The sequence below is a fragment of the Dipodomys spectabilis genome, unplaced genomic scaffold, assembly GCF_019054845.1.
Source record: "Dipodomys spectabilis isolate Male_0828 unplaced genomic scaffold, ASM1905484v1 ptg000138l, whole genome shotgun sequence".
NCBI lineage: Eukaryota > Metazoa > Chordata > Mammalia > Rodentia > Heteromyidae > Dipodomys > Dipodomys spectabilis.
The window spans coordinates 10,791,732-10,818,183 of NW_024870815.1; positions in this window are offsets into that span (position 1 = coordinate 10,791,732).

The window sequence follows — 26,452 nt, forward strand, 5'->3', positions numbered from 1 at the left end:
GGAAGGGTCTCATATCTAAAATATACCTGGAACTCAAAAAATTAAATCCCCCAACAACAAATCTTCAAAGAAACAACTGCCCAATAAATAAATGGGCTAAAGACTTAAAGAGAAAGTTCTCTGAAGAGGAAAGAAGGATGACCAATAGACACATGAAGAAATGCTCAATTTCTCTAGCCATAAAAGAAATGCAAATCAAAACAGCATTGAGATTTCACCTCACCCCAGTTAGAATGGCTATAATCAAGAACTGTAATAACAACAGATTCTGGAGGGGATGTGGACAGAAGGGAACCTTACTGCATTGTTGGTGGGAGTGTAAACTTGTTCAACCACTTTGGAAAGCAGTATGGAGATTCCTCAAAAGACTCCACATAGAGCTCCCCTATAACCCAGCAATCCCCCTTTCGGGCATTTACCCAAAGGATTACAAACAAGACCATACTAAAGCTACCATCACAACTATGTTTATTGCAGCATTATTTACCATAGCTAAGATATGGAACCAACCTAGATGCCCCTCAGTAGATGAATGGATCAAGAAAATGTGGTATATATACACAATGGAATTCTATGCCTCCATCAGAAAGAATGACATTTCCCCATTTGTTAGGAAATGGAAAGGGTTGGAAAAAATTATATTAAGTGAAATAAGCCAGGCCCAAAGAAACATAGGTCCCATGGTTTCCCTGGTTTGCAATAACTAGTATATGTCTGAGACAAGCAGAAAAGGTCAGATAAGTTGATGTTAGGGAAATGAACCCTAAGATATGTATTCAAATGTTTTTTTTTCTTTCATGCGATTGTTTCTAACACATTCATAAGATGATTTCTTTGTTGCCTTGTATGTCCCTCCCCCATGGTATAACCCCTGCTTTCACTGTATTTGATGTTGTTATAATTTGTGGAGGGGAAGGGAAAAAACAAATCGTTTAAACAGGGATACAGGTGGACCCATTGCAACAATGAGATGTACAAGTTGTCATGTCGAAAACGAACTTTACAACTTTGGTGGGGGGGAGGAAGGTTGGGTGGGGGGGTAGGGAGAGGATAGGATGGGAAGGGGAAACAAAGGAGAAGGCAACAATGCTTGATAAGAAATGTACTCATTTTCTTGCCCATGTAATTGTAACCCATCTGTACAGTATTTTCACAATAAAAAAAGTTACTTGCAAAGGAAAACTTTGCATTAAAATAAAAATATCACATACATAATAAGAAAGGCAAAGTTTGCACAGAAGCAGTTTGAAATGACTTTATATGATCACATATTTCAGTTAGAATCTTCATTCTATAATCATAAGTCATTTGCCAAAACTATGAAATTGTCTTATTGTCCTTTCAGTCAGGTCAAAGAGAGCATAATCCAAAGAATGGAAACAAAGGAGGAGGTAACAATGCCTGATAAGAAATGTACTCATTACCTTGCTCATGTAACTGTAACCCCTCTGTACAGTATTTTTACAATAAAAAAATTAAAATTATATGCTGAAATATAACATTTCATAAACTATGAATATAAATTTTGATTTTTTTGAAAAAAGTTTTTGATATGGAGGTAGAAGGAAAGTTTGTATTTGGTGTGGGACTTACTCTTTTTTCTGTGTGTGCCTGTACTGTCTTCAAATCAGGGTCTTTCGTTCTTGCTTTTTCTTTTATGGTTTGTGTCCCACCCCTTGAACCATGCCTCCAGTGCAGCTTTGTTTTTGCTGGTTAATTGGAAATGGAGTCTCATAGACTTTTCCTTTCAGGTTGGTTTTGGGTTGAGTTCCTCAGGTCTTAGCCTCTTGAGTAGCCAGCAATATAGATAGGCATGAAGCACCGGTACCAGGCCTGGGATTCATTTTTTTTCATTTTAATATGTATTTTTTATTGTAAAGATACTGTACAGAGGGGTTACAGTTACATGAGTAAGGTAATGCGTACATTTCCTATCTAGCATTGTTACCCCTTGCTTTGTTTTTCCCCTACCACCCTTTCCCTCCACCTCCTCAACTCTTCCCTCCCCTCCCACAAAGTTGTAAAGTTCATTTTCAACATAGTGTCTTATATATCTCATTGTTACAATGGGTCAACCTGTATCCTTATTTCAGCGTTTTGTTATTTTCCTTCCCCTCCCCAAATTAGAAAAATGTGTATACAAGATGCAGGGCACTGGAATCAAATACAGTGAAAACAGGGGTTACACCTGTTTTCATACAAAAGAAACAAAAATATCACATAGTACATTATAAGTACTTTAAAAACAACAGCAACAAAGATAAAACCTTTTATGTCCCTATTTTGGGGTTCATTTCGCTTACTATCATCTTATATGGTCATAGTTTTTAACCTTTTCTACTTGTCTGGTAAGATTATCCTAGATATTTACTAGTCATTGCAAATAAGGGAAACCATGAGACCTATGTTTCTTTGGGCCTGGCTTACTTCCTGGCTTACTTCACTTACTTCACTTTTCCAAGTGTTTCCATTTTCTAACACATGGGGCGGTGTCATTCTTTCTGATGGAGGCATAGAATTCCATTGGGATTCATTTTTAATTAAGCAAATAATGTGGAATAACAGTAGATATGTATTTGGGAAAAAGTTACTTTTATGTGTGAGTGTTGGAAAAAGATGCAATGGATGTAAGATTAACTCTGCTATTCCTAGAATTTTGTTTCTAATTTGAATGGGTGTGATGGCATGTTGCAGAAGTATTGTCTTCACAAATGAGGTGATAAAAATTCAAGCTGAGTGTATATACAAGCTCTGCAACACCTGGAAGTTTGGAATGGTGTGAGGCCCTTAACTTTTGCATTTCCTGTATAGAGTAAGTTTCCAAATGCTTTTACAGTTGTACTTTAGAACACCATTTTAAAAGAGCTACATGTAAAACTAGAAAGTACAGAAGAGAAGTTAGAAGTAGGCAGGAATGCACAGGAGTGGATGCCCTTCCGGTTGGAGTTTCTACTGATGACAATGAGGTAGGTAACAATTTCAACTGAAGTTGACTCTGACCAATTTTTAGACTTAAAAAGGTAGATGAAATACTTTTCCCTCATTAGCAATTGGCAATTTTATAACCCATGGCTTTAAGTAGAGAAGAGGAAGAAAGATGCTTTTGAATTGAATGCAGGAGAGCAGGTAATTTCTTCAAGCTGTTGAAAAACACTGATTGTGTCTTTTTAAGTAAGGAGGAGGATGTAGTATACAAAGTTAGCCACTTGTGAGAACTTGGTGAGGACAAAAATACCCAAAAGCAAAGTGAAAAAAAAAAGAAAAGAAAAGAAAAAAGGAAAATCACCTCCTACACCAAGTATTTCTATTTTAGTACAAATCAAAGAAAGGAAAACTAAAAGTGTGTTGGCCTTAGGATATGTATGTTTTTACAGCTACAGTCTTTCATTCCCTGATCTCTTTTACTTATTGAAAATTGTTTGTAAGTATTTAATTATGTGCTACAATTCAAAACATATGTCAACACAGATTACATGTTTTTTTTCTTTCCTCTTTCTTGTAAATGTTTCAGGTGTTTGTAGTTTCTAGATGTAGTAGTGTCACACACATTATTTCACAGCTTTTACTTTCAAGTCCAAAGAGTGTTTGAGAGGTTTTTAATGTCATATTTTGGCTATGAAAATCTAATTATTTTTTTGGTCACAAAGGTTTTATGAATCAAATTGAAAAAGATGATTCTACTATATGTTCAAAATCAGACTAATAAGCTATTTTTTTTTCTTTTTTGCTTATGTGGTGCTTAGGAATCGAACCCAAGGCCTCATGCATGCAAGGCAAATGCTCTACCACTGAGCCACCTTCCCAGCCCTAATAAGCTATTTTTAAGAACTGAAGTACATAAAGTTTGTACAATAATTGGTCACAATATTTTCTCATTGGTTTTACAATAAAAGGGATTCTGTGAGTGTCTTAAATGTGCTGTCCATTGCTTCCTACTGTGCAGACAGGAGATGGTCTCTGACAGTAAGTGCAAATTGACATTTGAATTTGGTCTTGTCTTAGAGTTCTAACCATTCTGCAGAACTTAGGAAGGCCTCAAGGTCAGTGTAAATCTATATTTGCTTCAACTAGAACTCAGAGGCAGAACTCAAGAAAGTCTCAGGGTCTCAGATTGCTGTAAACCCTTTTTATTGCCAATTGACACCACTTGTTAGCTACCATATTCTTTGCCCAAATACTAAAGCTATTTATTCTCACAACCCATCTCAGACCTTCCTTCAAAATGGAATCGGATAAAGCTCTTTGATTACCATTAATTTATTTGCATACAATGTTCTGAGTTGGACACTATTATCATGAGAAAGGGAATAGTTGCCTAGATAGTTTTAATGGAGCACGTGAGATCAGTCTTTGTCCCATCTTTACTGGATGATTACTCATCAGAGTTGAGAGTTCTGGGCTCCTGACACTCATTTTCCATGAGCATCAATATTATTTGGCTTCCTCTTTTTTTTTTTTTCTTGTAGGTCATAGGCTTGACCTCAGGGCATAAGCACTGTCCAGGAGCTTTTATTGCTCAAGGGTAGCTTTGAGCCACAGCTCCACTTCTGGTTTTCTGGGGTTAATTAGAGATAAGAGTCTCATGAATTTTCTTACTTGGGTTGGTTTTAAACAGCGATCCTCAGATCTCAGCCTCCTGAATTGCTAAAATTACAGGCATGAGCCTCCAGCATCTGACTTGGCTTCCTCTTTTAAGTCACATCCTATTACTTTTTGCTGATCTTTATGGAATTTTCTGATTTTTTGACTTAACATATTCTTCATCTGATTAGTCCCGATAATTTTCCACTTCCTATTCCATGACCTGCCATAGACTTGTAGCTTGATTAGTCATGTTTAGGTTCTGCCTCTTGGATTGTGAGTAGAAATGAGTGGCTATTAAAAGGCATCATTAAAATGAAGCAAATTCTGGCACTAGTTTTTTCCCCCTTTTCATGAAGGCAGGGAAATGGAGACAACTAGAGTCCTGAGCTACAAAGAGGAAGTCAAGATTTGAGGATATAAGTCATCCTGTTTGCTAAAAACCATTTAATTTGGGATTGTTACATGACAGAAGTAGATGCGTTCTTTAAGGGATTGATTTTGTTTGGAGAGGAAGAAGAAAACCAAAGGGAAGCTGGTCTCTTTTTCTAAGCAACCCTGCTTTGATCCTCATATGTTGGTCTAATCTAATTTCTACCAGTTTGATCTGAGTTCTTTTGGGCAAATTATTTAAAATTTCTGAATTTACTAAACTATAATGTAAGAATTATTCTTAATTTTTTTCTGTAGAGGTGATATACAGAAGTTTCAGTTACGTGAGTCAGTGAATTATTGAACAGTGAATTATTCTTATTTTAAAGGTAGTTAAAAAGAATGAAATGAAATAGTTTGTGTTGAAGTTAAGATTTTGGAAGAAAGAATTTACACTTGTGGAATAAATATAGCATGAGATAAGATTTTCCTAAGGAAACATGAATATTTTAGTATTCTCACAAACACAACTTATATAATATTATAATAAAATTTCAGAAAACATACTTAATATAAATTTCTCAAAACTAAATGAGAATTTCTTGAAACTAAATGAGTCCCAAAATAAGAATCTCAAACATAAGGCTTTGTATTAACGTAATATTCACCTGATTCTGTATTTGATTTAGGGGTGAGTTTATTCTTTCTAGTCTTATTGTTGCTCCCTTCTAACTTGGGAAATCTCAGAAGGTTTTTATCCTAATGGGTAGCAAATTGATGATGAGGAGACTGTTAATTATGTAAAGTTATCTGGGAACAAAAATTAGAACATATGTAAAGCATATTAGGGTATTGTCTGTTCTCAAGATAGTTGCATTATTGTTTCATTGTATAAGAAAAATTTATAGCGCTAACCATCGCTTTTTGTATTAGTTCAAAGACCTACCACCACCTCATTGAAGATTTGGAGACACAATTTCATTTAGTTACATTTTACTTGTGTGGTCTCTTTTCCTGATTGTTCTTCTTTTCCATGTATTTTATTAGTACTACCAACATGAAAGGGTATTTTTTTTTAAATTGTTTGAAATTGTACTACTGTGTTCATGATGTCAAAACTCTGCTCATGAAACTAAACTAATTCCTTCTTGGCTATCAATAAATTTTTAAGATTTCTTTTTCTTTTGTGTTTAAGAAAGGTTTTGCAATCTTTCCCCCACCATGTCATTTAAGTTCTTTATACTTCCTAGTGTAAGCCATGTACTAAGATGATTTTTTGAATATTTTCATTATTTTTAAGTAGTTGTACAAATGAGTTGCCTTTCAATAGAACAATGCCTCTTTTTAGTTTCATTTATTTATTTTATTAATTTAGTGTATTGTTAGTAGAGAGGTGATGTACAGTGCCTCTTGGTCAATGTTACCCACCCCTCCCACAGTACCCCTTACCTCAGGTTTCTTGTTATGTATTGAGTATTTTTGTCATTTAACAAAACAATTTATGTGTACAATGCATCTTGATCTATGTTATTCCTTCAGCATCTTCACCCCCCCTTCTACCCACCCTTCCCCTTATTTTTCTCAACTCTGTGGTCTATACAATGCATTCTTGCCTACATTCTACTAATTTCCCTTTTTCATTTTTCTAGCCCTCACCCCTTGTCTCCCCATTCTCGCAAGTACTCATTTCCTGGTAATTATTTTGTTGGGTATTGGCTTAGTCTTTCTAAAGAATTATGCTATTTGTGTTCTCCATAGGGTCAATTATGCTTCAGTTAATTCATTTATTACTACTTGCATACCATTCCCTTTCTAGCTCCCATGATTAAGGGAAACCATGCAACCTGTGTTTCTCTGGGTCAAGCTTACTTTACTTACTATAATTTTCCCATGTCTTTTCATTTCCTTAAAAATGGTATAATATTCTTTCTGAAGGACTAGAGCTGATCTAAAATTTTGGCAAAGTAGCAATGTATTAAAATCAATCGATAAAAATCAGTAGCTTTTCTGTATACCAAGAATGCTAGCTCACTTGAAATTGCCTCAAAAATGTAAAATACCTAGGAATTAACCAATAATATGAAGGACTTCTACGGTGAAAACTTGAAAGATTTGATAAAGGACATTAAAGATATAAGGAAATGGAAAAACCTTCCATGCTCTTGGATTGGAAGAATTAACATCGTGAAAATGGCAATACTGCCCAAAGCAATTTACAAATTTAATGCAATACCCAGTAAAATCCCAACAATATGCCTTAGTAAGATAGAGAAGACAATCCAAAAATTCATATGGAATGACAAGACCCCAAATAGAAAGATTAATTCTTAGCCTGCAGAACAGTTTTAGAGGAATAACAATACCAAACTTTAAACTCTATTTTATAGCCACAGTACTGAGATTATTTCTAAAATATGCTTCTAATACACAAAGTTAAAAACATCACAAATGGGGGGAGGAGTGTAGTCGTGGAGATGGGAGGGAAGGGATGGTTGGAGAAAAACAAAGGAGGCGGCAACAATGCTTGATAAGAAATGTACTCATTACCTTGCTCATGTAATTGTAACCCCTCTGTTTGGTATTTTCACAATAAAAAAACATTAAAAATATCACAGATTATCTATAAAATCATGTATAAATTTTTAGCATCTTAGTGAATATTAATGCATATACCTCACGTTTATCCAGGTCACAGAAAATAGCTTATGTAGCCATTTTTATGGTTATGTGTGAAAATCTTAAAAATACCATTATATTATGTCTTTTCTTTCATGCTTACCTATTCTTATGATATAAAATTTGTGCATTAAAATCTAATCCCAGTACTGCAGAAGTAGGATGTTTGGAAATGATTAAGTTAAAATGAAGTCAAGGGTTAGGTACTAACACAGAAAGACTGCTGGCCTTATAAAAGAAAATTTGGACACAGATGTGTACACAAAGAAGACCACATGAAGAGTCACTTGCAAGCCAGCAAGGAGGCCTGGGATAGATTCTTCCATCACAACCTTCAGCAGGACACAAACCCTTGTTTTGACCTTGATTTGCCCTTTGTTCCCTAGAACTCTGAGGCAAACTTCAATGTCTTCTTCCTGCTATTGCTTCTTTTACATCTCCTCTTTGTCTTCCTCTTTCTTCTTTTCTCCTTCTCTTTCTTCTGCATTTCCTCCTCTTTTTCTTCTCAGTCTTTCCTTTCTTTCCATTTCCCTCCTTCTTCCCACCTCCTCTTCTTCCTTCTCCTGCTCCTCTATTGATGGTACTGGGGATTGACCAAGGACCTAGCACATCATATTTTATTTCAAGTAAGATTAAATACTCTTTGGGTTATAAATGGACACTCAATTAGCAAAAGTGGATGCAGAAAAAATTGATCTGCTTAAGGTTAACTCCTCTATTCAGTGTGGATCAGAATGACATCCTTACAAAAAATGAAACAAAAATAAAACATTTAACAAAATCCCCAAACATAGCCAATGACAACTAACTCACACCGTGTGTGTGTGTGTGTGTGTGTTTGTGCGCGTGCGTGTGTTTGCACGCATATGCAATAAACGTGGGGCTTGAACTCAGGACCTGGGCATTATCCCTGAGTATTTTTGTCTAACACTCGAGCCACAGCTTCACTTCCAGCCTCATTTATTTATTTATTTATCTATCTATCTATTTATTTATTTATGCCAGTCCTGGGGCTTGAACTCAGGGCCTGGGCACTGTCCTTGAGCTTCTTTTGCACAAAACTAGCAGCATACCACTTGTGCCACAGCACTACTTCCTGCTTTTTCTGTTTATGATGTACTAAGGAATTGAACCTAGGGCTCCATGTGTGCTTGGAAAGCATTCTACCATTAAGCCACATTCCCAGCACCACTTATAGCATTTTGGTAGTCAATTGGAGATACAAGTCTCACAGACTTCCCTGCCTGTGCTGTCTTTAAACAAAAATCCTCAAATCTCAGCCTCATGAGCTACTAGGGCTATAGGCATGAGCCACCGGCTCCCAGCCTAACTCACAGCTTTAAAAAACATATTATGGAAAAGTCAAAGAAAAGAAAATTCAAGGGGAGACAATTTTCACATGGTGTGTGGAGTTCATTGTGGTGAGTTATAAAATAGCCAATTCATTAGTGTGTTTTATGCAGCAAAACTTCGTAAAATAATTCTGAGGTTACTCACTCTAAAGCTTCAATTTCAGTTGGAAGCAAAACAGAGAGTAAAAAAGATTCAACTTCTTTCTCTGTAAACTAAAGAGCTTACTACAAAATTTCCATGAAAGATTAAGTATGGCAATAAAATTTGTTTTGTTTTTTTTTTTTTACTTCAAATTAAACCATATGTATAACACAGATAGGTAGTTAAACCCTAAATGGATGACTTTGTCACAGATATTTTAACTGTTAAAGCTACTAGAAAATTGCAATATGTACCATTGCAAATTTATAGGATAATTCAGCCCCAAAGAGTCCAAAAACATATGTCTTTTTTTTTGATATGTTAAAAATGGGATTATTTGAAATTTTATCTGGTAACTCTATGTTTTCCAAATTTTCCTGACATGAAATTTCTGTGTTAATCAATGTGAGGAAAGAAATAATACTTCTATAATAGTGGACATTAAATGCAAATAAAGAATAGAATTTGGGAGGGGGGCTGGGAAGGTGGCTCAGTGGTAGAGCGCTTGCCTTGCATGCATGAGGCCCTGGGTTCGATTCCTCAGCACCACATAAGCAAAAAGAAAAAAGCCAGAAGTGGCGCTGTTGCTCAAGTGGTAGAGCGCTAGCCTTGAGCTGAAGAGCTGAGGGACAGTGCCCAGGCCCAGAGTTCAAGCCCCATGACCAGACCTCCTCCCCACCCCCCCGCAAAAAAAGAATAGAATTTTTAGCATTTTTATAAAATGAATTAGTGTGTTTTCCATACTGGTGGCTCAATAATGACAACAAAGGAAACCACATATATTCTGAGCCATAGAAAAACTGATTGTGGGATCCAATTTCAGGGTCATGTGAGATGCTCACAGACTCATTCTGCAAAAATATAATGATTACAGGTCTTGGGAATGGTTGCAAGGACATGTAGAAAAGTAACGTATAGAGAGAAAAATTGAGATGGCTAAAGTTTGGTTAAGAGGGAGAAACATTTTTCTCAGAAATCACACTCATCAGATTGCAGTTTGCCTCACAGACCCAAGATTCTGAATGTTTTTAAACTTCTAGATTAAAAAGTGCTACTTGGAAAGACTGTTTTTTTTAAAGCCTGATGGCAACAATTTCTTTTCTTTCCTCCTTACTTTAATTTTAATTTTTTATTTTTCTTGTAAAGGCGATATACAGAGGGGTTACCGTTACAAAAGTCAGGTAATGAGTATATTTCTTTTTGAAAAATATCACCTCTTCCCTCATTTTCTCCCTGTGTTTTCCCTCTTGACCCCTTCCTCCACAAGTTATATAGTTCATTTTCAATACAGCGTCTAGTGTGTATCACCATTTCTGTGCTTCTAAGCTTCTGCTGACTTATTTCAAAAAAAATCCTATTATTTACCAATTACATTTCTCATGGTAGACCCTTAGTAACTCACCACATATAGCTTAATTCATGAACAGACCCGCAGCATCAAATTCAATTAATTTGAGACCACTTGTGTAACAAGCCAGGCCAACTGAAACTTAAACAGGACAATATACTTCTCCCCACTATACTTTCCTCTTTTGCTTAAAAAAATCAGTTTTCCTGACTCTTGATGGAAAATACTTGTTTAATTTTCTAACTTATGTCTTTCTATATTTCAGTCTCTTCTGTACCAGATTAAAAACTAAATTTGATTTGATCAATTTTCACCTTATTTATGAATTTTGTTTTTACAGAAGTAACACTTATTCATAGCAATCTATTAAAACTCTGTAAACTTAACATGTGGCATTTGAACTACAATCCATTCCTTCCTTCTAAGTCCAGTAGAAGGAAACTCTACAGCCAGCACCATTGCTGGAAGTGTACAATGCCAAGTACATTGGTGGGAAGGGAAGGCCTAAACTCCCAACTACCTGTTGTAGAGCCTAAATACTTAGATAGTAATATTCAGAGGGTTTTCTCTCTTTTACTGATCTTTGATCATCAGATGGTGGAATCAGTAGCTTTCTTATGTGCTAGAATAATGGCACATTGCATTTCATATTAGTGTGCTTATAAGGTGAAGCTTCCATAATGGGAAAATTAAGAAAAAGCTGAGAAACACATAGGTTACCATATACTCTCCTGCCAACACTAGATGCCCAACTTCTAAGGCAAGGCTGTCATTAAGAAATCTGTGTCATTTTCTTGCCCTTCATTCCACATTTGTGATTTGGATATTTTTGAGTTGTGAGATTAGAAGGCTATAAAGCAGTGAGCTACTGAGATGTTCTCAAAGAACTGATCCTATTTACAGCAGAATATATGAAAGTTGAAACATGAAGGATTCCTCAAAAGGATGAAAGCTGTGATGACTAGCACAGGGAAGGTAATAGATTCACTAGAGATATAAGCTAAAACATGGACCTGAAGGCTTCCCAAAGAAAACCAAGGAAACGTAGAGACTCATCTTTAGATCAAAATAAATCTCACATTGACTTCCAACTGAGCTCCAAATAATTTAGGCCAGGATCTGGGGAGGAACAGATAATCCCATCATGCTAATTTTTTCCCTCTCTGGTAAACCCACAAGCCAAAAAAGAAAAAAAATAAAGGGAACATAATAATTATACCTAAGTAAGTTCAAATAAAAATGTTTGTGGTTATGGTCTTCCATTGAGATTCTCCCCTCCCGTCCTATGTAGGAGATGTACTGCTACACCAGACCTTTGATTCTTCAAAATATCTTTGCTTTTGACTTGTCAGTTTCACCAATGGATAAATTGGAGCATCTCAGAAATTATTTAATGCCTATGGATAGTCACTTAGCTATTTTGAGTCTACCTTCACTTGTAACTGATTGGTACAAGCCAGTAACCTTAGACTGAGAAATCACCTTTATTCTCCCAGTTGTTTTTAATGTACTTATAACCTACTATGTGATTTTTTTGTTTCTTTTGTATGTTCTTCCCCTATGGTATAACCCCTGTTTTCACTGTATTTGATCTAGGTGCTCTGCATCTTGTGTATACATTTTTCTAAATTGGGGAGGGGAAGGGGAAATAACAAAATGCTGAAATAAGGACACAGGTTGACCCACTGTAACAATGAGATGTACAAGATACTATGTTGAAACTAACTTTACAACTTGGGTGGGGGATGAAGGAGTTGGGGAGGTGGGGAGGGAAGAGATAGTAGGGAAAAAAACAAAGGAGGGGGTAACAATGCTCCATAGGGAATGTACTCATTACCTTACTCATGTAACTGCAACCCCTCTGTACAGTGTCTTTGCAATAAGAATGTATATTAAAAAAAGAAAACTAAAATAATTATGTCCAAAATGTACAAGTTTTCTGATAATATAAATAAATGTGTTTAATTTATCAACATGTAGTCAGCAATTCTAAAATGATAACTATAATTGAAGGAATATATAATTGAAGGAATATATAAATTCACGTGAAACCCAGTGGTTTTAAGTGAATAACAGAGGGGTCTGGGGACTGGTTGGCATCACTGAACATCTCCTTACAATGTAAGATACCTTTCTAACCAAAACCTTCATATAAATAGGACAACAGTCCCATTTAATTAGATTTTACTTGAACTTTCAATTCTTAAAGATGGCTGAATGTTTGAAAATATTCAACTAGGTGAAGTAAAAATATAAACCTTGGACTGAAAGCTTAAAAAATGGGTAATCATTGCATTGACTTTTAAAAAATGTTTATAATCATCCAAACAGCCCTATTTTGTTACTCTCACTTTTCACATGAAGACTTTCAGTGCTTTGCAAAAGAGCCTTGGCAGTAGAAGATCTAGATTTTTTTTTTTTTTTTTTTTGGTCATGGGACCTGAACTCTGGGCCTGGGCGCTGTCCCTCAGCTCTTCAGCTCAAGCACCACTTCCAGCTTTTTCTGCTTATGTGGTGCTAAGGAATCGAACCCAGGGCCTCATGCATGCAAGGCAAGCACTACCACTGAGCCTCCTTCCCAGCCCCAAGAGTTAGATTTAGATTCTGGATTTTTGAACTGAGTACCTTCTGTATGTCATAAATTATTCTAAGAATTAAGAATTCAATGGAAAATAAAAACAGAAATAGATCCTTTCTTTTGGGGTCTTAATGTCAAAATAGGATTTATTGAAATAACTGGAACAGAGGATGTGTTGCAGAAAGAGTGACAGGAAGTGCTAAGAGGTAGAGTCAGGCATGAAAGCAAAGGCAGAGGAGGCTGACCTGTCACGTTGGCAACTGAGTTGGGATCTGAAGAAAGATCTTTTTCACAGAGGAACATGTTGGCAACTGAAAGGAGCACAACACATTTGGAGGAAAAAAGTAAATCTCTTTGTGGACTCATGCAGCCATACTCAGCTCACACGATCCCTTTTAAAATCAAATCTTTACTTTCCCTAGTTAAGAATATATATCTTGGTTACTATTTGAATGTATTCCTTTTGGGTTTAAAGCTTTTGAAATGGAATAAAGTAATAATTGTGGATGTACTACAGATGATTTCTGGAATACTTTCAGGAAAATTTCCGACAATATTTCTGTCACATTAAAGGAGAATACCGGAGGCTATTCAAATTGTGAGCATATTCTAGAATCAAGCATTTTCATAATGAAAAAATAGAGCAGCCCCAAGTTTTAGTCAATCTTTGGTGTACTAACCAGCCTCTTGTTTTAATGTGCTTAAAAAATCTTTGGCCTGTAAATTCTGAACAGCTAATACACAATGTCAAAAACTCAGTGGTGCATATCTAATTGAACAACCAATAATCAAGATATAGTGATTCATTTTCCTTGGAACTGCAGGCGTTATTTGTGAAGATAGACTACGAAGGCAAAGATAACTTATTCTGAGAATCTTAGTGTTTATTTCTTTTCTCTGAATGTTTCTGCTATCCTGTAGGCTTCTGCCAAATTCTCTCCTCAAAATGTCTGGGTAACTCTAAAGAACAAGTTATGAAAAATTTATTCTGTGTATTGTACAAACTAGTAATATTTTACTAAGAAATATAGAAAGTATATTAAGTGATTACTTTATTCAGTCCAAGCTAGACTCCCATCATTTGACATGTAACAATACACTAACATTGTAATGCTTATAACAGCACTGAGCCATACACATATGCTTTTAGCTCACAACGTGCTTTAGAATATCCTCCTTTGTTCTCATATGAATGCTTAGATTGCTGTTTAACTCATCAGATGGAGGCATAATTATTTGTCTTTTACTATCCATTGGGTTTACTTGTAGATTTACAGGTACATTATAGCTATTACAAATGAGAGAAATCACACAGCCTCTGTTTCTTTGGGTCTGTTTCTTTGTTTAGTGTAATTTTTTTCCCAAATCTTTCCATTTCCTTATGAATGGGGCAATGCCCCATGGGGCAATGCCATCCTTTCTGATGGAAGCATAGAATTCCATTGTGTATACCACATTTTCTTGATCCATTTGTTTACTGAGGGGAATCTGGGTTGATTCCATATCTTAGCTATGGTAAACAATACTGTAATGAACATGGTTGTGCTGGCAGTTTTAGTGTGGCCTTGTTTGTGTTCTGTTGAATAAATGCCCAGGAGTGGAATTGCCATGTCATAGGGAAGCTTGAAGATTAGTCTTTTGAGATCCTCTATACTGCTTTCCATGATTGAACATAATTTCCTTAAAAATGCTGTGGTATTGGGATCTTTCAGTCCTTCATAGAGTAGAAATTTCCAGAGCACTAATAGACTGAATCTTGAAAATTCACTTTAGAAAGTGATTTTTCTAATGCAAAAATGTGTAAATATAGATTCAAAAGGACTAGGACACTTACAAATACCAATATAAAAGTCCTCAGAGAGTATAAGAAGTCAAGTTCACAGAGGTATTACTTACCTACTTTATTTCAGAACATAGGAAGGGTCCAACATCTGAAATCTATTTATGTAACATCACATAAAGAATAGGTAAAACCCTTATGATCCAATGACAAATGCCCCAAATGTCCTTATTCATATTTCTAAACAGTATTATTTATAACCAAAAATAAAGAACATGTGCTTTTCAAATGACTTACATACACGGTATGAGTATTAGTAAATTACCAATCTATAAAAAGATATACTAAGTAATCATTAAACTTCATTTATTGATGGAAAGATATACACAATGTATTGTTAAGTGAAAATGTCAACTTAAGTGTTTGTATTTATATGTACCTATGTATTTGTGTGTATGTATGTATTCATAACTGTGTTAATGCATATGCATATATGTAGACATATATATATATACATGCACATAAATATTGTATATATCTACATATGCACTGTGTGTTTCACACACACACTTCTCCATAAATATAAACATCAAATGTGATGTTATGAAGGAATTTCCAATTAATTATTGCTGGGATCAGGGCTTGAACACAGGATTTGGTGCTTGCTGGATTCTGCTTGCTCACAACTGGTATTCTACCACTTGAGCCATACCTGCAGCCTAGCAGTTAATTGGAGAGGAAAGTCTACAGGCAGATTTTTCTGCCTGGACTGGCTTTGAACTGTGATCAAACTCAGTTTCCTGAGTAGGTAAGATCTCTGGCTTGAACCACTGGCATCCAGCAGAAATTCCTATTTATTACTTTGATTTTGCTTCTTTGCATTTTATAACATTTTTGCTACTGACATAATTTAATTGTGTAATAAATAAATGAAAAATAAAATAACTTTAGTTTCTATTAAGATATATCAACTTGTTGCTTAACTCTTTTTGATGAGAAAATAGCTCCAGGACTCAATACATCTACAGTTGATTCTTGTTATTCCTGTCAGTTGTTTCAATTCAGTCTTTGAGTAATGAATACTGAACCATGTGCCAATGGGGAAATTAGGCTGTTGCAAGCTTTGGGTCTCAAGGCTTTCTTCAATTGATCGGCTCCTGGTTTTATGTGTGTTTTAAAGGCACTTTAACTTAGATCCATTCACATTAACCCAGAGGGCCAAGTCTATCTCCTGTCCAAGAGAAGCTTCTCAAGTGCATAGATTTTCTTGTAAAGGTATGCAGAGCCTTTTTCTGTCCTTAGGGATCCCATGCAGAGATTTAGCACTATGGTGGGGTTAATGTTTTAAATAGCTAAACAACCAAAAACATGACAATGCTAAAGTGGCAGTGAACATTCCACAACAAGATACATGTTTTCATTTTGGAAAGTTAAAACAGGCGAGTGGCCTTGCTTGTCTTCAGTTGGAACAGGAAGATAGATAGACATCTCAAAATTTTGCTGACCTGTGCATGTTCACAAATGACCCCTAAAGGCAATTTGACCATTAACAGGGGAGTTGCAAGTCCATTTATATGGGCAACAAATTACAAATATGGAATCTATAATGATAATAATTATGAAAACTCTATGATCTGTATTATTTAGGTTTTTCTGGGTGGCTCATTAAGCAGTAAACTATAATTGGGGAAATTATCCAATTAGTATTACCTTTTGTAGGCATTCTTATTGGACTTTGCTGTCTGTGTTACTCTATTCTAGTTTTCTGGCATTTTTTTATTTTTTTTTATTTTTTTGGGTCCAGTCGTGGGGCCTGAACTCTGGGCCTGGGTGCTGTCCCTCAGCTCTTTAGCTCAAGGCTAGCGCTCTACCACTTGAGCCACAGCGCCACTTCTGGCTTTTTTCTTTTTGCTTATGTGGTGCTGAGGAATGGAACCCAGGGCCTCAGGCATGCAAGGCAAGCGCTCTACCACTGAGCCACCTTCCCAGCCCATTTTGGCATTTTTTTGTACTAGTGATTTATGGACCTCTCTCTCCATGAAGAATATTGAAACTTTTGGGAAATGAATAATCTAAGTGACTGAAGCTTGTAAGTTACCCTATTACTTTCTTCTACATATACAAATGTTCAGAAGACAGTGTTAATTATGCTTTGAACCTTACTTAAATATTGAACTAACACAGCTTTTCCTTCCACTATTCATGGACTTCAGAATGGAGAATAGAACAAGACAGTACTTAAAAAAGTTTTGATTTGAATGAGTTCCTGTCAGGGTTAAAATTTTTAGATATATTTGTGAATAGAGCAACATATATATATTTATAAATATATAATATGTATGTCTTTAAGAATGGTATCTTTAGTTTTTAAATTATTACTTAGTTTATTGTTATTACAAAGGTGATGTACAAAGGGATTACAATTACATGAGTCACGTAATGAGTACACTTCCTTTTGTACAGTGTCTTCCCTTCCCTCATTCTCTCTAAGTCCCTCCCTCCTGTCTCCACCCATGAGTTATATAGTTCACTTTCATCAGTGTCCAGTGAGCTCCACAGCATATATATTTGAAATTAATTATGCAAGAAAATTCTCATAACACAAAAAGAACAAAACTATGCTATGCTTACAAAGTTTACCTTATGGGTATGGCTACCAGTTATAGATTCCACACTGCTAAAGTTACAATTGCAGTATTTTATTTGGTGAAAATCCATTTTCCAAGGTTGATTATAAAAGGCTCCAAGTAGCATTTTCATCAATAATTTCTATTGTTTAGTAACTGCACCCAGGGGTTAATAAATTTATGCTGCATAGTGCTTCAGGAACCAACAGAATTGCTTGGCATGCTTTAATCTAATTCTGTGCTTTTTCATCGCTTCCTGTACTACAAGAAAGAAACACTATCAAATGCTTATCTTAAGCTTTTCTCCCCTCTAACTCATTCTCAGACATGGAGTGACTTTTTCTAAATGAGATGCGAGGATATACTATAGAAAAATGAAAATTATGTTTCCCTTGAAGCCAAATGACCAATCCTTGCAGAGAATGATATATGTATTTGTTTATTACATTTAGGGTGCCTCCAGGATGAATGTGCTTAGTAGCAAAATGTGAAATCCATTTCTTTGTCCTTTTTGCAATAATTTCTGGATTTGTTTTTAAAGTGTTCTTTATTTAGTAGTTAGGAGCCAGGAATGCTTTAGGGAGGAAAAAGTTCTGTTGTACCCTGGGCTACAAAGGCTGGAGAAACGAGTGATAAATCAAGTTGGAAAACCAAGGACATCAATTACTATTGAAATGAGCTCAATCATGCCCTTCAGGACTGAATAAATTAGTGTCTTTCCTACAGAACGCAGTGTACTTTTGTGTTGATTTCATATATAGCTTTGGGAAGTGGGCAAGCTACAATTGTTTTTTCCCCCAATATGCAGACATGTGATGCAGATACTTGGTAAGTAAGAAAAAGATGGGACATCTTTATATAATCATTTAATATATTCATTCTATTAAGGTTATTGGAATTCAATCAGGGTTACCCTAAAAGGAAGAAGAATTTGTTTGATGGTACTGTAACCTTTATAGGCCACAAGAATCCTTTTATTTAGAATGTTGATTGTTCCTACCTGAGTGCTTAGTCTGATGAGTTGAGAAGTTTTTCCAGAAGATTGGGAACAGATCTCAACAGGAGCTTCCAAGTCATTTCTTGAATCTCCTCGAAGTGTTGCGTACAAAGAATTAGGTATCTCTGGATCCCATTCATAGTCTTGCTTTACTTCACCAGCAATTGGGAGGGGATCATGTGACAAGCTGTCAACACGAGTATGACCAACATATCATTGTGGAAGAGGTTTATGACCTTTGTAAACTTTTCTTGGCAGTCCAACATTCTGCAATATCTGCCAGATTTGAGGTCTAGTGACAGTGCCAAGTGTTTTCATCGAGTCTCCATAGAACTCTGGGTGCTGTCCTTTCTAGTAAGCTGCAGAATTCCCAGGTGGAGTCACACAGAATATTAGAGTTGGCATGGGCCTTAGAAATTATGAGGCCTGGACCTCATATTACTCATGAGAAATGGAAGTCCAGTTGGGTGAAGTAAAGTGTCCGAGTTCAGAAAACAATTTAATAGCAGTGCCAGGGCTCCCTGAGCAGTTTCTTTGGGTTTCAGCTCCCAGTTACTAATGGTTTTCCACTGTGTAAGAATCACTCAACTTTGTCAGAAGGATGGAAGGAAAAGAAATGATGAGCAAGGGGAAAATTTCCAAGCACTATTCTTTATTATTCTCACTTGGAACATAATTTTGAAAACATTAATTGATGCTCTGGCATTGTTTTACAGGCTTCAGTTCACTTAAGGTCCATTCTTCAGTACTTTTTCCCCTGATTTTTTTTTTCCTTTTTACAGAATAAATTTTCATATGATAAAGTGCACACATCTTAGGCATAAATTTGAGATTTAAAAGTGATACATGCGGGCTGGGAAGGTGACTCAGTGGTAGAGTGTTTACCTTGCATGCGTGAGGCCTTGGGTTCGATTTCTCAGCACCACAAAAGCAGAAAAAGCTGGCAGTAGTGCTGTGGTTCAAATGGTAGAGCACTAGCCTTGAGCTGAAGACCTGTTCACGCCCCATGACTAACAAAACAAAAATGTGCATAAACGCACACATTGATTTTTCTATCATCAGTCTCTAGTGCCATTTTTTCGGCAGTCAATTAATGTCCCTTATCCCTATCGAAGCAACCCATTTTGATTTGTCATCATTGATTGCCTTTTCTTGTTTCAGAATTTCACATAAATGAAATCATGTAGTCTTGCATGACTGGCTTTTGCTCAACAAAATGTCTTTGAGATATTTCATGTAGTAGCTGTATCTGTAGTTTGTTCACTTTTACTGTTGGGTAATATTTCTACTCTAATTACTTATTCATTTTTCCATCAATAAATGTAACATTTGTGTTGTTTTCCATTTTATATCATTGTAGATTAAAATACTATTGACATTTTTTACTATCTTTAAGTAGTTACACAAAGAAGTTGCCATTCAAAAAAGCAGTTTGTGAATACAATAAAGCTCGATCAATATCACTCTTTTTATAATTCTTCCCATTGCTCCCAAACCACTCATTGTTGACAAATGAATTTATTGATCTTGAAAATGTATTTAAGAGTGGAAATGATAAGTCATGAAGTACGTGACATATAACTTTTTTTAGAAATCGACATGCAGCTATTTATTTATTTTTAATTTTATTGTCAAGGTGATGTACAGAGGGATTACAGTTACATACATAAGGTAGTTAGTGCATTTCTTGTTGAACTTGTTACCTCCTCCCTCATTTTTTCCCCCTTTCCCTCCCCCAGTCCCTCCCTTCAGGTTACAGATCATTTCCAACATATTGTCTTGTGAGTATTACTGTTGCATTAGTTCATCCTTTGTCCTTTGTCTCACCATTTTGTTGTTCCCCTTCCCTTCCCTAATTCATACAAATGTATATACAATACCCAGGGTACCAAAATCAAATACAGTGAACACAAGGGATAAACCATAGGGAAGAAAAACACAAAAGAAAAAAAATCACATAGTAAATTAAAAAAACAACAAAGAAAAACCTCTTCTGTTCATGTCTTGGAGTTCATTTCACTTAGCATCATCTTATATGGTCATAGTTTTAAAAATGTGTTGTACCATTTACACTTCCACTGATACAATGTGACAATTTCAGTTGCTTTGCATTTTTTTCTCCTAACTTGGTATTTGTCTTAGTTTCAGCTATTCTATATGGCATGTGGTGAGATCTCACTGAGATTTTTGATTGTGTGTATGTGTGTTTTATGTTTTTTTTTTTTTTTCTGGTCCTGGAGCTTGAACTCAGGGCCTGGGTACTGTCCCTGAGTCTCTTTGTGTTCGAGGCTAACATTCTACCACTTAAGCCACAGTGCCATTTCAGGGTCTGTCTGAATTGTTTGTTGGAGGTAAGTATCTTGTAGACTTTCCTGCCAGGGCAAGCTTTGAACTATGATCCTCAGATCTAAACCTCCTGAGTAGCTAGGATTACAGATGAACTCATTTTTTATGCCTAGTGGTTATTTATATCCTGTAAAACATGTGTTTAAGATTTTACTCAGTTTTAAAAATTGAATTTGCCTTTTTGTTATTTATCTGTAAGACTTCTTTGACAAACATTTCCACTAGAAATACTTTTCTAAGGGTCTAGCCTGCATTTTTATTATATTGATGGCAACTTTGGGATAGCAAAGTTTTAAACTTTGATGAAATTCAATATCCCTCCCTCCCTCCCTCCCTCCCTCCCTCCCTCCCTCCCTCCCTTCCTTCCTTCCTTCCTTCCTTCCTTCCTTCCTTCCTTCCTTCCTTCCTTCTTTCCATATATCTAGTGTTATTGATGTCTTGCCTTATAATTTTTTCTCTCCTCCAAGATTACAATGATTTTTTTCCCTCTGTCCTGGTATTTATTTATTTATCTACTTATTTATTTATTGCTGGTCCTGGAGCTTGAACTCAGAGGCTGTATCTGAGGCTGTTTGTGCTCAAGGCTAGCACTCTATCACTTGAGTCACTTTTTTTATTGTGAAAATACCGTACAGAGGGGTTACAATTACGTGAGCAAGGCAATGACTACATTTCTTATCAAGCATTGTTGCCTCTTCCTTTGTTCCCCTTCTATCCCTTCCCATCTCCCCGCCCCCCCCATTCCCGCCCCCTCCACCCCGCGCCAAAGTTGTAAAGTTCGTTTTCGACATAACGTCTTGTACATCTCATTGTTGCAATGGGACCACCTGTATCCCTATCTAAACAATTTGTTTTTTCCCTTCCCCTCCACAAATTATACCAACATCAAATACAGTGAAAACAGGGGTTATACCGTGGGGGGAGGGACATATAAAGCAACAAAGAAAAGTACTTTAGTGGAGACAGGAACCCATGGACTTTTCTACCCAGGCTGGCTTCAAATCACGATCCTCAGATTTCAGCCTCCGGAATAGCTAGGATTACAGGCGTGAGCTACTAGCACTTGGCTCCTCTGTCCTGATTCAATGCACTTTGTAAATCTTTCCTTTCCTTATACTTCATTTGCATACTGGTTGGCCTGTGAGATAACATAAGGAGGTTCATAGCCAGTATTCTCTACTGCTAGAGCATGCAATGAAAGTGGCTGCTTATTTTCAATGATTTAACAGTTCTATATTTTGATATTAAAGTTCAAATGGCCTCCTTTGATTGGTGAATTCAAAATCATATTTGAACATGGTTTTTCTACACCATTTGTGACACATGAATGCTGATACTTTTATTTTGATAGGCAGGTTTGATATTTCCCATGTAGATGTGAAGTTAACCTATGATCAGTCAAATTTTTCTGCTTTTCACAACCATTAGAATAGGAATTTTATTGTCTCCTCCATCTCTTTTCTTAGTGTGTTTGATACCTTCATATGGACCATCTAGTATGAAAATAAAATTGGATTGTTATTCTCCATGTCTAAACTTGAGCAGACCAAATCTATTCTATATGGATTGCTTTCACACTTATGTGTAAATTTGCTGTTCCTAGAATAAATTTTTTGCTTTCTGACATTTACCCTTTAACTGCAATAGATACTATAAATACACCTTCTTTATTTACTCAAACAGTAAGTAAACAAAAATCATTCTTCTATTTTCACATCCAGAGTCTGCAACAGAATAAACTTTAGGTATTCAGAACAAATCTTTCTTAATTGATGTATACCTTTGTGATGCCTGTTTTCATTTTGAAGGGATTTTCTTTACTCATAATAAAGGAAGATCCCAGTCACCAGAGTTATTTTAGGATTACTGATGTAAAGGAAATAAGCATTTGGATGTGATTGTTCAGGTAGCAGAAAAATAAGGACAGGAGAAATAGAAACACTCACAGAAAGAATCATTAGTTTAAAAGGATCCTGGGAGCAGTGTTTGAACTTGGCATATGTGACTTAAATTCCAGCTTCATCCAGTGGCATTGACACTGACTGAGCAAGCATTTTTGAACTTACTTTCTTGCCCAAAGAGTTGTTCAGCGGCTTCTGACTTAGAATATATGAAAGTATTCAGGATTTTGAGTTTGAAGTATAGTGTGATAATAGCTGGACCAACAGAGAATTTTAAACTTATTATTTGTATTTCATTAGTGACACAAACTGAATTCTGAACAGCTTATTTTGTTGTTACTTTTCCAGCTGAATTTGCCCCAACTTTAGCTATTGTGAGTAGAGATAAAGTGAACGTCTTTTTATCTATCAATTTTCTTGTGATTATAAGCCTTTTCTTTCCCCCAGTGCTCATTAGAGGAAAAAGACAAATATAGTAAGTTTCTGTTCAAATTTAGGGAGGTTTATTCTTTGCAAAAGTGAAATAGTGAGCAAGATCTCACTGTGATAAGTAGGTGCAAGAAGCTGAAATCCCAAATTGTTCATCTTCCAACTTTCTCCAGTCTGTGCTCTATCTTTGGATCAGAAATAATTGTCTGGACAGCTGACATAGTTTCATTAAATTTTGTTTGTATTCTGTGTCCTTTATGCAGTGATGGAAGAAATTCACTTCTAGTGTCAAAGTCTAAATACACTTGTTTGAACCTAAATGCCCATGAAGTCAACACTCTGGTCTAAATTCCCAAACCACAGTGGTGATCAGTACCTAGTCACTGGAGAAACAAAACTGAAGCCTAGCCAAAACTATTATATCAGCTTTGAAGCCAGAAGGATTTATGCTGTATTATTGTGTATTTTTAAAGCTGAATTAGCAACATTTTTTGTGTAAACAGGTACCAAAATTGTGTATTTTTCAATACTGTATCTTTATCCCAAACATAACACAAAAAAGCAGTTCATCATCCTTTAATCTCTGTAGTCTTAGCTTAGAGCTATTTTTTTTTTTTTTTAACAAATCACTCTTGTATAGGTATTTAAAAGTTTTCTGTGTTTCAGTATCTTCTAGAGTCTGATATTGTGGTACTTAAGACAAATAGTAAAAGTTGTCATTTCTGTTTTTATCATTGAAATTGAATTTGGCAGGGTTCTGAAGAACATAAAATGCTTCATGAAATTTTGTGGCATTTTTATGCTAGGCCATGGAAGTCTCATCTATTTAGGTCTACTTAAGTGCTGCTAAAACGGAAGCTTGTCAACAAGATCTTTTTTTTTCTTCATCAATTTAGGTGTAGAAGGGTGTTTCATTTAACAAGTCCATTTATGGGTACAGTGCTGCTTGATCATAATCACCCCTCTATCATTTAAAAGACACTGATGATCTGAGCCCAATTTGTTTCTCCTAACTTTCTATTTTTATTGTGAAAATACCTTAGAGAGGGGTTACAATTACATGGGCAAGGTAATGAGTGCATTTTTATCAAGCTTTGTTGCTTCCTCCTTTTTTTCCCCTTCCCATCTCACTCCCCCCTCAACTTGTAAAGTTCATTTTTGACATAACATCTTGTATATTTCATTGGTGCAATGGGTCCACTTGTATCCCTATTTAAACAATTGTCTTTTCCCTTCCCCTCCACCAACATCAAATACAGTGAAAACAGGGGTTATACCTTGGGGGAGGCACATAGAAAGCAACAAAGAAATATCTTATAAATATGATAGATACAATAGCAAGAAAGAAAAAACATTTGGGTCCTTAACTTGGAGTTCAATTTGCTTAACATCACCTTATCTGACTATTTCTGCTTGTCTCAGACATATACTGGTTATTGCAAAAAAGGGAAACCATGAGACCTATGTTTCTTTGTGCATGGCTTACTTCACTTAATATAATTTTTTCCAAGCCTTTCCATTTCCTAACAAATGGGTCAATGTCATTCTTTCTGATGGAGGCATAGAATTCCATTGTGCATGTATGCCACATTTTTTTGATCCATTCATCTGCTGAGGGCATCTGGGTTGATTCCATATCTTAGCTATGGTAAATAATGCTGCAATAAACATAGTCGTGCTGGTAGCTTTAGTATGGTCTTGTTTGTGATCATTCAGGTAAATGCCCAAAAGTGGGATTGCTGGGTCATAGGGGAACTCTATGTGGAGTCTTTTGAGGAACCTCCATACTGCTTTCCAAAGTGGTTGAACAGGTTTGCACTCCCACCAACAACACAGTAGGGTTCCCTTCTGTCCACATCACCTCCAGCATCTGCTGTTATTAGAGTTCTTGATTATAGCCATTCTAACTGGGGTGAGGTGGTATCTCATTGTTGTTTTGGTTTGCATTTCTTTCATGGCTAGGGAGGTTGAGCATTTCTTCATGTGTCTATTGGCCATCCTTCTTTCCTCTTCAGAGAAGTTTCTCTTTAAGTCTTCAACCCACTTATTTATTGGGCAGTTGTTTCTTTCAGGATTTGTTGTTGGGGGATTTAATGTTTTGAGTTCCAGGTATATTTTAGATATGAGACCCTTGCCCATTGTCTAGCTAATGAAGATCTTCTCCCATTCTGTGAGCTTGCTATTGATCCTGGTAGCTATGTCCTTTGTCATGTTATGCAATTTCATGCAACTCCATTTCTCCAACCTTTCTTTGATTTGTTGTGTTTCTGGGTCTCTATTAAGAAAATTTTGGCCTGTGCCAAGGCGACCTAGGGTTTCTCCTATTCCATCCTGTAATGTTTTCAAAGTGTCTGCTTTGATTCCGAGGTCTTTGATCCATTTGGAGTTGATTCTGGTGCAGGGTGATATATAAGGTTCTAGCTTGAGTTTTCTACAAGTGATTAACCAATTTTGCCAGCACCATTTACTGAAGAGGCTGTCTTTCTTCCATTCTATTTTTTTAGCTCCCTTATCGAAGATTAGATGGCTATATGTCTGTTGGTTCATTTCTGGGTTTTAATTCTATTCCATTTGTTCTGAGGTTTCTTCTTGTGCCAGTACCAAGCTGTTTTGATTACTATGGCTTTGTATTAGAGTTTGAAATTTGAAATTGATATTCCTCCAGCACTGTTCTTTTTGGTAAGGATCGTTTTTGCTATTCGGGGTCTTTTATTATTCCATATGAATTTTTGGATTGCCTCTCCTATTTTCTTGAAGAATGAGGTTGGAATATTGATAGGTATCATATTAAATTTGTAGATAGCCTTGGAAAGTATTGCCATTTTTCCAATGTTGATCCTTCCAGTCTAAGAGCATGGGAGATTTTTCCACTTTCTAAGTTCTGTTTTAATTTCCTTTTTCAGGTTTTTAAAGTTTTCATCATAGAGGTCCTTCACCTCTTTGGTTAAGTTAATTACTAGGTCTTTTATTTTTTGTGGGGCTATTACAAATGGAGTTGCTTTCCTGATTTCAGCCACGCTTTTCTCATTGTTGACATACAGAAAAGCCATTGATTTTTAAGGGTTAATTTTATACTCTGCTACTTTGTCAAAGTTTTGAATCAGCTTGAGTAATTTGGGAGTGGAGTCCGTGGCATTCTTTAAATACAAGGTCATGTCCTCTGCAAAGAGGGAGAGTTTTACTTCATCTTTCCCTATTTGGATCCCTTTTATGTTTGTATCTTGTCTTATTGCTGTAGCTAGGCATTCTAATACTAGATTGAAGAGAAGTGGAGAGAGTGGACATCCTTGTCTTGTTCCTGAGTTAAGAGAAATGGCTTTCGT